The 12694-nt window shown below is 42.5% G+C and overlaps 1 pseudogene; it reads right to left on the minus strand.

Moving 5' to 3' along the window:
- Window positions 1-506: 506 nt before the first annotated feature.
- Window positions 507-2152, minus strand: LOC147424617 (polyphenol oxidase, chloroplastic-like; annotated as a pseudogene).
- Window positions 2153-12694: the final 10542 nt, after the last annotated feature.

Genomic DNA, 12694 nt, shown 5'->3' on the forward strand with positions numbered 1-12694 from the left:
TTCCTACGATGGTGATGCTAATATAATCTACTCACAATGGTGAGTAGATTATATTAGCATAACCAAAAAACTACAGATTCCTACGATGCTCGTGGACGAGCCATGACTTCTTCAAGGGATCATAGATACAATGACTGACAGGGGAGCCACCCCAGACAATGGATGAGCTAAGGACATTATAAAATACTAACACTAAAAGCAAATGAGAGATATTAAAAAGTCTAAGAAATGCAACACTCTGCAAAGACATTCTAGACCTTTTGATGGACATACTTCAACAAAGTTAGAACTAGGGCCTTACTCACTTCAAAAGCCTTGAACTAGCACCAAAGGCTTTTACTTTTTTTTAACCAGCATGTGTTATATTCGATGGAAATCTTAGAGTATGCTATTGCTAGTTTTTAGCTGTAGTTATATTTGCAAGTTGAATGTATGCTCACTTGCAATCATATTATATCACATGTTGAGTTTGATGATGAGCTAGTAAAAATCTTGCACATTTTAGCTTAAAGACGAGCACTCATTGCATCCCATATTTGGTATGAGATTGAGTATTCAACAAAGACACTAAGAAGGATTGTGTTTCCTCTAGTCGGAAAGATCAATAATTTGGGGAGCCTAGGCACCAAAGTGACCATTATGCTACTCTCTTTTGTCAAATTGAGGTCTACTAATCTCTCACCTATGTCAAGTCTCATTGTATCGTCCCTACTACTTGCGAATCATCACCCACAAATGTGAAATGTGTGTAACTTATCGGAGTCACGTACTCTTTGCACTTGGTATTGGTAGTTGCATTGGCTGACGGGAAATTTAGGTATACAGCTAGCCTAATCATTGTTTCATTGTAGAGCATTGTCAACATCAAATGGTCATGCAAGAATGGTGATGCCTCACTCACCTCTAGATCCCTCTCTATAGTCCACTCGATCGACTCGCCTACTATACAGACCATGTCATTGGCCCCCAACGTTGTTGGTGCAAAGCTCATCTTCTCTGAACTGCACCCATCCATGGCATATCCACCTCTTCTTACACATAGCCAAGCAAAGTGGTGCTGCTAACATCACTTGCCCTCACTCTAGCAAGCTCAACATCTTTGTTGTAGAAGAGAATTTTGCGTTTTGGTAATCTTCATTGTCGAAGTCTTCATGGTCAAGGAGGATTTTCCAGAGCTCTTAGAAGCAATCGAGTTTGGCATGGTGGGAGCAGAAGATATCGGGATCATGGCCAGACGCAAAGAGAGCGCCCATATGCTTCCATGGCCAATGGCTTATTTATTGTCGACTCAGTTGTGGATGGTGTTGTGGGGCTGCCACTTGATGGTGCCAAAGCCTAAGCCGTCCGGGGGGGGGGGTCGTCTTGCCAGTAGGGCCAATTAAAGAAGGGGGCATGGTCAGAGGCATCCCAGATAAGGGCACTTGTCATTTTCTTGTAGCTGCGGACGGGGCTGGAGATTGATGTCAACTTCAAAGTTGAGGGTAAGAGTTTCAACACTAGATGGGTGGCAAAAGAGCAGATGGAGATGAGCTAGGGGACTGAGGCTCCATTTGGATGGTTGTAGTTCCAAAAGGTAGTGCAAAGTCAAGACTGTCACCCAATAGCATAGCCAGAATTTGCTCGTGGAAGTAGATGTACCATCGGTTGAAGGGGAAGAACAGCCAAGTGTTGTGCACCTAGAGGGGCAGTGTAGAGTTCGTACCTGTATACATTGTTGCAGTAGGAACAATTGAAGGAGTGAGGGTCATCTAGCAGCAGCACCTTCATGAGTGTGTAGGCATGGGGCAAAATTGCCGCATAGGCCTCTTTGGCAGCATGGGTCAAAATTGCCGCATAGGCCTCTTTGGCAGCATGGGTCAAACCGTGCACTCTCAGTGGGACTAGTAAAGGACTATCACATAAACACAAAAAATGGTCCAAAATACAAAAAGAGAAAAAGCGTACACAAACACTATTTATGATCAGCTTTGTGTTGAATTGTGTAAACGGAGGGAGTAGATAGATATTTTAGGTGGTTTATTAGAGGGTATCTAAAATAGATGCCCCCTCTGGAATGTAAAGCAAAGGTGTGGAGGGAGCTTGCACGTGTTGTGAATGGCACGAAGGGCAAGAGGTGTTGCAAATATTTCTATGTCACTCTCTATCACCCCATGCCATGTGCAGATATATTAGAGCAGGTTGAGTCCTCCCGGGGCTTAGTCGCCAGTTGCTCTAGCACACGCCTGCTCACTTTCTCCGATTTCAATGAAGTTTGGCGAGCGTTCGCAGGTCGACAAATACCTTAGTCTGCTCATATTTCTGATTCAGGCTCATTTCGACCTCTGTTTCCACTACAGGCAGGTCTGCAAAGGCAATTTCGTCATTTTGTGCAAAATTTTTGTTAGTGCCGTTTTTTGCATAACAGGTGCCTTACAGCCTTCTACGATTTGTGCTATATAGCATGTGTTATTCTCGCTCCGTTTCTCCTCTTTTCTGGCAGTTTTCATATCAGGTGCAACATTTACATGGCTGACAAAGACACATATGTGTTCAAAATGTTTGTTGTTGAGGACAGGTTGGATGGGGACAATTACCCTATGTGGGCTTACATGATGCAACATGTTCTTGTGTCAAAGGGCGTCTGGAATATTGTGCAGGGCATTGATGTACGTCCTGGTTCTGAGGATGTAGGCGATGTTGAGGATGTTGCAGGTCTTGCTGCAAGGATTGCTGCTATTAGAGTTGTTTTGCCTATGGCAGAACAATCTCATTGGGATGTAAAGGATGCGCAGGCTCATGCATTGATTGCGTTTTCTGTGAAGTGCACCATTGTTCCTCACATTCGTTCAGCAAAATCTACAAAACACGCTTGGGATATTCTAGCAGGTCTTTATGCAAGCCGCAATGAGGCTAAAATTGCTTTGTTGCGTAAAGAGCTGGAGTCGAAGATTACGCATGAGGAAGATGATATGGACACTTTTCTTGCTGGTGTCAAGGATATCAATGAGCAACTTATTTCTACAGGTGAAGTCATTTTTGACAATTCCCTTTGTGCAGACTTGACGCCTTACCAGACTTTTGCTAGTACTTGGAGACTTATGACCCAAGGAAATCCTGAAGTTGTCAAGTTTGATGCATTATGCACATTGTTGTTGCAAGAGACTTTCCAGAAAAAACAGGACTAGACAATGTGCAGTTGAACATGCTTTTATTGCTTCTCAAAGAAAGGGTGGTAACAGCAATGCAGCCACTTCTTATGGTTCTACTGCGAGTGGCAAAACTTCTGTTCCCAATGCTTCTGCTGGCAGCACTTCGTCTGGCAATTCTGGTGATAAGGGCAAAAAGAAGATGCGTTGCCATTATTGTAAAGCTAATGGTCACTTGATCAAGCAGTGTCCTAAGTTGAAGGCAAAAGAGGCTAAGAAGAAAGAGGGTGGTTCCACTGTAAATGCTGGTTCCACTACAAATGCAACCATTGTTGAGTCTTCTGTAAAAGGAGACTGTAATACTGATGTTGATGCAGAATGGGCTTTTAGTGTAGAGTGCACTTAGAATCCTGCTGTCCATGATGCATGCATGTCCTTTTCTGTAGATTCACATGTGTGGTATTTCGACAGTGGTGCTACAAAGCACATTACCTCACATCGTGAATTGTTCACCTCTCTCGAGACTGTCCCTCATGGGAATATAGTCACTTCTACCAAGAATGCCTCTTATCTAGTTCAGGGAGTTGGAAAGATTGTGCTTACTGCTGTTAATGGCAGTTCTTTCACACTTGTTGATGCACTTTATGTACCTGGGATCAAGAAGAATCTTTTGTCTGTATCTGCACTTGCTAGACTTGGACTTGTAGTCAAATTTGTGGATGACAGATGTACAGTTCATGATCTCAGTTTTGGTGATGAAATCGTTGCATCTGGGCTTTTGTGCCATGGGCTGTATAAGCTCACTTTGTATGACAAGTGTGGAAAAATGTAGTTGCAAATTCAAGGGCTATTTGAGATGCAAAACTTTGGCATGCACGTTTTGGTCATCTGAATTTTGCCAGTTTGCTGCATTTGCAAAAATCTGATATGGTTGCTTCTTTGCTGCCTCTTGAAGCACCTGTCAAACATGTTTGTGAAGGCAATATTTTGGGTAAGATGCAATGTTCTAAGTTTCCAAAGGATGGTTCAGTTCGGGCCACATGCAGGTTGCAGCTTGTGCATAGTGATGTTTGTGGGCCCATGCAAACTCCGTCCTTGGACAATTACCTGTACTTCGTGACTTTCATTGATGATTACTCCAGGCATGCATGGGTATTTCCGCTTAAAGTGAAGTCCGAAGTTTTTATGTGCTTCAAACAATCACTGGCTATGGCTGAAAATGTCTCGAAATGTATTATTGGCACCCTCTGTTCCGATCGAAGGGGGGGGAGTATATGTCTCATGAATTCAATGCATTTCTAGCTAGTCGTGGGATAAAACAGGTCACTTACGGAATGGCACGATGTATGGTCAAAAGTCAAGCTTTCCCGCATTCTTTTTGGCTTGAGGCCATCATGTGTGCCACTTATGTACTAAACAGGTGTCCTATGAAATCTTTGCAATCTATTACTCCATATAAAGCATGTCATGATAGAAAGCCTTCTATTGAGCACATGCGTGTTTTTGGTTGTTTGGCATATGCTTTGGTGCCACAAACACAACATAGAAAATTGGATGATAAGGCTGTCAAATGTATTTTTGTTGGTTATAGTGCTGAAAGAAAAGGTTATAGGTTTATTCTGGTTTCACGGGATGTAGTGTTTATGGAAGATTCTGTTTAGCCCTTGCTGTCGTGTACTAGAGACAGCTCACATGACATTTATGAAACTTTGTTGCCTCTTTTTAGTGGTGGAAGTTCGAATGTAAATTCCAATGAGGCAAATGTATAGCCTATGGGGGTTTCTGAAAATGTTACAGATTAGCCTATTATTGATGCAGATGTACATGATGTACTTGATGAGGAAAGGGCTGAAAATGAGCAGGCTAGAGGGTATGCCAAAATGGCTAGCGCATACATTGCATGACAGTAAATTGGATGCACCTTTGTCTAGTCGTACTCGTTCAAGCTCGCGGCATGCATCTTATGCATCAGATTGTTATGCTTTGGCTATGTCCAGCTTACATGATGTTGAGGAGCCTCTGTCTTTTGGTGAAGCACAAAATTAAAAAAATTGGATGGCTGCCATGCAATCATAATATGATGCACTTATAGAAAATGACACATGGACTTTATGTGATTTGCCTCCTGGCAAAAAGGCCATTGGTACGAAGTGGGTTTACAAGTTGAAACACAAGCCGGATGGTGAGATAGATCGCCATAAGGCTCGACTTGTGCAAAGGGTTATGCACAAAAAAAAGGCATGGATTATGAAGAGACTTTTGCTCCCACTTGTCGTATGACTACTGTGCGTTTTCTATGTGCATTGGCAGCTAATTTTGGTTGGGATGTACATCAATCAAACATTGTTACTGCTTTCTTGAATGGTGACATATTTGAGGAAGTTTATGTAGCGCAGCCTCGCGATTTTGTCAAGAAGGACAAGAGGACAAAGTTTGCAAATGTAACAAGGCTTTGTATGGGTTGAAGCAATCTCCTCGTGCTTGGTATGAGAAAGGTGACACTCATTTGGTCAAACAAGGCTTTCGTAAATAGTCCAACAGAAAGCACATTGTATGTAAAGCATGAGGGTGATGTACTTCTCATTGTGGTTCTTTATGTAGATGATTTGCTGACCACTGGATCAAATGAGAGACATATTGATGAATTTAAGGCTAATTTGAAGGCTACTTTCAAGATAAAAGATCCGGGGCTGTTGTATCATTACTTGGGTATATAGTTTAAGCAATGTGATGGTGGTATTGCCTTGTGTCAGAAGAGTTACATAGAGACATTGCTATGTAAGTTTGGATTTGAGGATTGCAAACCATTGCCACTCCTATGAAAACAGGTTTGAAGTTGAGTCTACATGATGCTGGTGATCCTGCTGATGTCACTCTTTACCAAACTGCTATTGGATGCCTCATTTATGTATGCAACACAAGGCCAGATATTCAGTTTGCAGTCTCACAAGTCAGCAGATTTATGCATAGCCTAGGGTCTAAGCATTGGCAGGCTGTCAAGAGGATTTTTTGCTACCTTAGTGGCACTTTACATCTTGGCTTGTTTTATCCCAAGGGGGGTTCATTGCCGCCAGACTTACATGCTTTTTCGAACTCAAATTAGGCTGGTTGTTTTGACACGCGAGTGTCCACAAGTGGTTTTTGTTTCATGCTTGGCAGTTCATGTATATCATGGTTGAGCAAGAAGCAACCTAATGTGGCCACTTCGAGTTGTGAGGCTGAGTACAGGGTAGTCTTCACAGCTACGGTTGAGTGTGTATGGCTCAGACCCCTTATGGCTGATTTGGGTTTTGGACAGGACACTGCCAACACTATCTACACTGACAGTTAGAGCGCATTGGTAGTTGTGAGGAACCCAGTTTTTCATGCTCGCACAAAGCACATTGAGGTGCATTACCACTATGTCAGGGAGAGGCTCTCAGCAGGAGAGATCAACTTGGCTTATGTGCCAACACAGGACAACCTTGCAGATCTTTTCACAAAGGCATTGTCTTGTGAGAAGCTTGAAGCATGGCACATCCATTTACTCATGTGCTAGCTCTTGTTCACTGCATCACTTCAGGGGGGTTTTGTTACTAAATTCTCAAAGAGACCCTTCCAGAAATTACTGGTCATTCTAGGATCTCTATCCGACACTATGGACATTGGCAAGCCATGCTACTTGAAGATTTGTGAAATGAAGAGGGTTGCCATTTGATGGGCTTTGATACAAGTATAAAATGAGCTTGTTTATTGAACCTGTCTACTATCGTCCATATTCCCGTATTCCCATGGATAGACTTAGGCAATCCAAAGATAAAATCCATGGATATGCTCTCCCATATTGAATTAGGGATTGGCAAAGGTTGAAGCAATTCAGGTTGCTTCCCTCTATCAAACTTCATCTTTTGGCATGCCACACATTTAGAAACATACTCTTGTATGTTTGCTTTCATGGTAGGCCAATAGAAATATGTTTCAATTCCCTTTAGGGTAGAATGAATCCCTCTATGCCCCACATAAGGAGGAGCATGAGATTCATACATTACTTTCTCATGTAGTGAGTTAGTAACGCATAGTCTATTGCCATAGAGAAGATAACCATCTTGTAAGGCAAATGGTTCCTCTATCTTCCCTAATGCAAGGGCTAAAATCACATCTATAAAATCGGGATCAATAGCATACTCATCTATCATAGAAGATAGATCATTGTGAGTTTCTATGGAAACCGCATTCACTCTCGGTTGTCTTGAGAGTGCATCGGCTACTTGATTATGCTTGCCAGCAGTGTGAGCAATATGAAAATGAAATTGTGAAAGGAAATTTTCCCACCTCATTTGTTTGTTGGAGAGCGTGGTCTACGTCATGAAGTACTTAAGACTTTGGTGATCTGTTCGCAGATGAAAGGAGTCCCCAATAAATAGTACTTCCATGAGTCTAAGGCATGTAGAACTGCAAGGAGTTCCTTTTCATATATGCCTAGAGCTTGCTCAACATGGTCGAGCCTTCGAATTTCATAGGCTATGGCGTGCCCTTCTTGGAGCAAAACAGCTCCAAGGCAATCACCACAAGCATCACATTGGACCTCAAATGGCATTGAGAGATCCAGTAATGTAAGCACAGGTTGAGAGATGATCTTTTCTTTAAGCTTTTTGAAAGCATTGTTCTCCTTGGCAGACCATGTATACTTAACGTTTTTCTTTGTTAGGTCATGTAATGGTCCTTCAATTTGTGAGAAATTTTCTGTGAAGCGTCTATAGTATGCACACATACCTATAAAGCTTCTTAATTCATGAAGATTCCTTGGTTTAGGCCGTCCTTTTATTACCTCTATTTTGATGGATCCATTTGGATGCCATCTTGAGAGATAATGTGACCTAAATACTGAATCTCTTGTAAGAAAAATTCACTTTTCTTTTGGTTAACATAAAGTTTATTCTCTCTTAAAACTTGAAATATTACCTGGAGGTGTTTCTTGTGTTCGTCCAATGAATTAGAGTAGATGATGATATCATCAAGGAACACTCCAGTAAAGGTTTGGTGAGGCCTGAATAGCTTCTTCATCAAGCGGTTGAATGTGGCTGGTGCATTAGTCAAGCCAAAAGGCATGACAATATATTCGTAAAGACCAAATGTAGTGTGAATTGTGGTGTTTACAATGTCTTGATCAACTATCCTTATTTGATGATAGCCACTTTTAGGTCAATCCTACTGAAGTAGGTCGATCCTTGTAGCTTATCAAATAGGTCTTCTAACCGTGGAACGGGAAACCTATTCTTGATAGTGATCCTATTTAATGCTCTATAGTCGACACACATTAGATATGTGCCGTCTTTCTTTTGCACTAGTAACACGGGTGAGCAAAATGGAGATGAGCTAGGCCTAACCATGCCCTTCTCAACTAACTCATGCACTTGCTGCATAATCTCCTCTTGTTGAGCTCGAGAAACTCTATAAGGAGGTTTGTTAGGCGGTGAACTTCCTGGAAAAGTTCAATTGCATGGTCATCATCGCCTTCTTTAGGAGGTAGCTCACAAGGGATGTCGTCAATAAAGACATCTTGAAACCCCTTGAGAAAATTGGACAATTCTAATTCCTTGTGAGTGTGTTTATTTTCTTTTGTTAAAACATTAGGTTCATTTTGAGAATCTTTAACAAAAATCATGTACACGGAAATAGAGCTCTTTATTGACTTATTGAAAGCTTGTGTATGTACAATGGATATGGTGTTACCCATTTGCTTGGCATCTATGTATATATCTTTTTCCTTGAACCTAAAGTAGATTCTTCTTTTAGGGAATTTAACATTGGAAGCCATGCAATCAAACCATGGTGCCCCTAGGATTACATCCTCGTGCTTGAGAGGAGAGATAAAGAAGTCCTCTTTGTCCACATAGCTTTGGACATGGAGCCTCAATTTCCCGATTAAGGGAGTGACTGAAGCTTCTTGCCCCTTGAAAGCACCGTCTACGGGTATGACATCTCCCATCTCGTAAGCTTGTATGCCTAGCTTGGTGGCCAACTCTATGGATATGAAATTGTGAGTAGAACCAGGGTCAAAGAGAATAAAAGCATCACGTTCTCTTACCTTTCCCCAAGCATGGCATAGAGGAGATCCTTTGTGGTGAGTTTCCTCCTCTTGGATTTCAACCAAGGTAGCTCTAGGAGGCTCATGGTGGGTGTTCTTTTGGGGAAAAACACGGTACGCATGCCCTTGCTCGCCGCACTTGAAACAACGGTTATCCTTGCGATAACGCTCAAGCTCTTCAGGAGAGAGTTTGTTTTTGCCGTTGTAAACTCCCTTCTCCTTAGCTTTGTTGGAATTGCCCTTAGGAGACTTTTGGACATTGTCCTTCCCCTTAGGCTCATTGGAACCCTTGTTTTCCGTGCGCTTAGAATTTCTCTTAGCCCCTGTTTGGAAATTGATTCAAGGAGCCACCATAGTATGGTGTATAACTGCAGATATGGTGCGTGGCCTTTGACATACTCCACCATTTCTTTAGTTAAGCCCGCACAAAATTGTGTTGCTTTTGCTCTTGAAAATCCAACTTCTTTAAGACAATGGCTTTGAGTTGTAAGTCCCAAAACTTGTCTACATATTTGTGAACGGATTCGTAGGGAGAGAGCTTCAAGCTTTTCCATTCAGAGAGTACTTTGTCTTTGGCATTGGTGGCCAAAAACTGCTTCATAATGGAAGCTCTTAAAGCTTTCCATGTTTGTGGAGCTTCACCGTTGGCCCATAGGCTAGAGCACCATTGCCTGGCGGACTAATGAAAGTGCAATAGCTACATGGCGTAGCTTAGAGGACTCCATGAAGCCCACATCTCCAAACGCCACATTGAATTGTTGAGTAAAGGCCAAGACTTTGTCCGTAGCACCAAAGGTGCCATCGTAGGTAAGGAAAGAGATGCTCTTCCCTCCCTCTTTGAACTTCTTGAGCTTGGATGACCTCTTCCACGCGGCATAGGATTTCCTATGGACTCTTCTTTTTTATGGTTCAAAAGTTGCACCATCACTTTCTTCAGAAGATGAAGAATTTGAGGAAGATGGAGAAGAGGGTGACCTGTTTCTTGCCTCGATCTTCTTTGTCTGCACCATCACTTACATAAGAGGAAGAGGATGAAGAAGATGGAGAAGAGGGTGTCCTCTTTCTCGCCTTTTTCTTCTCTTGCTTTTTGTCATCCCTCTTTGAAGTATGGTGTGGAGAAGTGTGTGATGGTCTTCTCCGTTTTGGAGGTGATGGAGAGCGTTTAGCCCGTCGTCTTTGTGGAGCCATCTCCACCGAGGTGGCAGGATACTCACTTCTTTCTTGCTCCTTCGGTGGAGGCTCTTGGAATTCTCCTTTGGGAAGGAGATGCATCATCAAGAAGCAAATTTTTGAGCCCTTGGTATGGATCCTCTTCTTCTTCCCGTATCGGAGAGAGGCCTCTTTTGGAAGTCTCACAAGGAGGCTTCCTAGGTACTCTCTTGTCATGGTGGGGAGCTTGGAGAATCCCATGAGCACGAAGCTACGGTTGCACTTCACTTTAGAGGTATGGATTGCCCATAGCTTGTTGAAGCCTAGAAACAAGCATAGGGGCGTCATTAGTAGCTTGCTCATTAGCAAAATCAAAGTTATCAACATTAATTTCACTCTGTTTACTATTGTCAGCCATTTTAACAACTTTTAGGTGTAAACTTTTTACGGGTACTTTGGCACTTAAAGCCCTAGTTGCTACTCCTCTTTACCCCTTTAGAAAAAGCACTCAAGCTACTGTACCCGTGGCTCGAATACCATTAATTGCAAGGAATAGAAGAGAGGGTCGTTCAACACCAAAACAACACCGGCTCCTGTCAAGCTTCTAATAGCTCAATAGTGGCAAGCCCCGTAGGACTCCACTATTAAGACCATAGCTCTCGGTGACACGCTGATGCCCCGTTATTTGCACGAAGGCAGGCACATTGCAAGGTTGAAAAATCCCTATTCTACTTAGTCACATGCAATCACTAATACCAACCATTTATAACTAGCTTGAGGACCTCCCTTCTTGAGCAAGAAAAGAGAAACCTTGTGCTCTGATACCAATGTCGCATTTAATGGCCTAGTAACTTGTGTGTAGCGGAAAATAACATGAACATAGTGAGCATTTCATTAGAATAGATTCCTAATAAGAATAACAAGAGTGCTTGGGTGGAGAGAGCAACAGAAAGTATAACACCTAGTTAGATAGCATGAACAATACTTCAAAAGAGAGAGAAATTAAGCGATTGACAACAGTCGAGGACCGGATTTACATGGAGCCGGTTCCCCCTCCAAAAGGCTTTGTATTATGGTTTCTCTCATCAAGAGAGACATTTTACAGTACAATTCTTTGTGTTCCTTCAATACTAGCTAGTGCAATGAAGATGGAAACTTCAAGCACTAAGCAAAACACTTATTAAACACAACATCAATTCCCTCACGGTCTTAGACCCAAGACCTCACACACCTTTGAAGATGGTGAGAGCTAGCGGGGTATGAGAGTAGATTGAGAGGAAGAAGGAGCAGTCTTACGAGAAAGATGTACATCTCCTCACATAATCACTCATATTAGCATAGCTTAGCTTAATAATTGCATGGTAGATGAGATGAGCATGCATTGAAGCTTGGCTCTTGGTTGGATTTTCATCACAAAGCCAAGAGTTGTTGGTGTAGGCCTCCCTTCTCACAAGCTTGGAGTAGGTGATAAGCTTTCCATTAAAGCCTTAGAAGGAGAGAGAGAGAGAGTCTTCTTGCTTCACACATGAGTTTGTGTGAGTGTGTGTGGATAATGCCTTGAGAAAATCAGCCCCCTCTCTCTCTTGGTCGACCCCTCTTACTATTTGCTCATGCTGCAACCCTATTGGCCCTTTCGAGGCTTAGCCAATGAGTATTAAGAAGCATAAGTGATAGTATTCTGACATGTGTCCCCCTTTCCCCTTTTGTGAGAGATTTACGTAATTAATAAATGCAACTATACTCTCATTGGAACCCTTTGCCTCCTGGCCAATAGGAATCAGGCAAGCCATTGGGCTGCTGAATGCTCATTGGACCCCTTGGGAGACTGCCCAATAGTCTTCTAGAGAGCTTAAGTCTTATTGGTTCTTTTATTAAGTGTTTTTAAATTAATTAAACTAGATTATTGAAGCCTAATTCTTATTGGTCCACCTCCATGGCCATCCAATAGGATTTGAGGACACCTTGTGGGCATCTGGGCTAGGGAGCTGACATGTGTCCCTCTTTCCCTTGTGTAAAGGAAGCTTGTGTGTGTGTGTGTGTTTCTCTCTCATCCCCTACTTCCAGGGCTTGCCCCTTCCTATGTAGGACTTGTGAAGACTTTTTGGGACACACACAAAGCATCCAATTTCCCTAGTGTTTGACCTTTGGACACAACCTTTGAATTTTGGTACCTTAGCATTTTGGAAGTCTTAATGGGCTGAACCTTAGGGTCTTTTAAGCCCATTGTTGCACATTCCTCTTTTGCAGATGTCCCCCCATTTGGATCCCTATTTTCCCTCCTTTGGATCCCTACTGTGGTCGGTCTGCCAGCTTAACCAATATTCTAGCTTTTTCTCCCCTGGTACTTCCCCAT

The sequence above is a fragment of the Adiantum capillus-veneris genome, chromosome 25 (assembly GCF_014529385.1).
Source record: "Adiantum capillus-veneris isolate H3 chromosome 25, ASM1452938v2, whole genome shotgun sequence".
NCBI lineage: Eukaryota > Viridiplantae > Streptophyta > Polypodiopsida > Polypodiales > Pteridaceae > Adiantum > Adiantum capillus-veneris.